Below are 1,841 nucleotides of genomic sequence, written 5' to 3'. Positions count from 1 at the left end.
TATGAGCCAACAATGTGATGTGGCTGCAAAAAAGGCAAATGCTATTTTGGGCTGCATTAATAGAAGCATCGCTTCCAAATCCCGGGAAGTACTAGTTCCCCTCTACTCAGCACTGGTTAGGCCTCATCTGGAGTACTGTGTCCAGTTCTGGGCACCACACTTTAAGAAGGATGCAGACAAGCTGGAGAGGGTTCAAAGGAGGGCAACAAAGATGATCAGGGGACTGGAAACAAAGCCCTATGAAGAGAGACTGAAAGAACTGGGCATGTTTAGCCTTGAGAAGAGAAGACTGAGGGGAGATATGATAGCACTCTTCAAGTACTTGAAAGGTTGTCACAGAGAAGAAGGCCAGGATCTCTTCTTGATCATCCCAGAGTGCAGGACACGGAATCATGGGCTCAAGTTACAGGAAGCCAGATTCCGGCTGAACATCAGGAAAAACTTCCTGAGTGTCAGAGCAATACGGCAATGGAACCAATTCCCTGGGGAGGTGGTGGGCTCTCCCACACTGGAGGCCTTCAAGACGAGGCTGGACAGCCACCTGTCAGGGATGCTCTGACTTGGATTCCTGCATTGAGCAGGGGGTTGGACTCGATGGCCTTGTAGGCCCCTTCCAACCCTACTATTCTATGATTCTATGATATAAATGTCCTGTCTACGGGATTCTCTGCAGTTCCCAAGGCTTGCATAAGGTGGAATGCAAGGGTGCTTCCAGATGAGGCTTTTATTGTGCAATCGCCCTGCCTCGGTCATGGGATTTTATGAGGGGTCCAGACAACATCATCTTCCACTTGTAACCCCCATGTTTTCCCATCATCCATATTTTTTTCTTTCCACAAAAAACAACCCTTTAAGGAGGAAAAGATGGATTGCACTAGGAGCCCTTCTTCTGTCTGGGAAGCACCCTAAGATTAAGGCCCAAGAAAACCATCTCAGGCAGTTGGCTTCCTCCCAGGAGCAGAGAGAGAAGGCAGGCAGATCATTCCCAGATAATTGTAGCTGGCGTTGTTGACAGCCTGGAAGCTGCTGCCTGCCAGAGAAGGGGAAGGAAACTGGAAGTTCTCAGGTGGGGTGGAGCAGCAGGAGGCCGGGGGAAATTAAGTGGAAGCTGCTTGGCTAAAATTGCATTCATGGGTGGAATTGCCAGGCTTAAGAATCTCTGAGGCATTCTGTGACTCAGAAAAGGTTTCAGAGCAGGTTACTTCCTCTTGTCTAGGACAGCGATCAACATCAGGACCATTAAGTTGGGTGGGGAATGGGGAACAGCATTGCTCAAGTGATGGCACACTTCCAGGATCCGCCATGGACCTGAGGCTGGGCTGAAACGTTTCCCTGTGAAGAAGGGAGGAAATAAACAGGGATGCAATTGCACCTCACCAGCTGAATCCCCAAACTGGAAAGTCGAGTCAGGCAGATAACATCTGCACAGAAAACCTGCCTGGGATGGGAGGGGAATTCTGGGCTGGGGCAGGCATGGCCACCAGCAGCAAAGGGGTGTGTGGGGGGGTGCTCAAGTTCTTTGGCGCATGAAAGGCAGAGCTGGTGGCTTGGAGGAGCCCCAAAGCTGGGAGGAAGCTGGGACTGACCACCCCGCGTCACACCTCACAATGAGGGGGTGGAGTGAGCTGTGACTGAAGCAACGCCTGAGACTCCTGAGGGCGAGAGGAGCTGGCGGGTGGCACCCTAAGCATCTCCGCTGCCTCAGCACCAGCAGCAGGTTCCACGGAAGAAAGCGGTGAGTGTCCTAAGAGGAAGCCAGAGCGGGAGAGCCCCGGGGAGCTCTCTGACACAGACACGTGGGGTGGGGACAGCTCCCTGGTCTCTCCCATACCTGGCAATAG

Source organism: Heloderma suspectum, chromosome 4 (assembly GCF_057233095.1).
Source record: "Heloderma suspectum isolate Gila_16-S chromosome 4, 16-S_ref, whole genome shotgun sequence".
Taxonomy (NCBI): domain Eukaryota; kingdom Metazoa; phylum Chordata; class Lepidosauria; order Squamata; family Helodermatidae; genus Heloderma; species Heloderma suspectum.
This window is presented reverse-complemented; position numbering follows the sequence as displayed.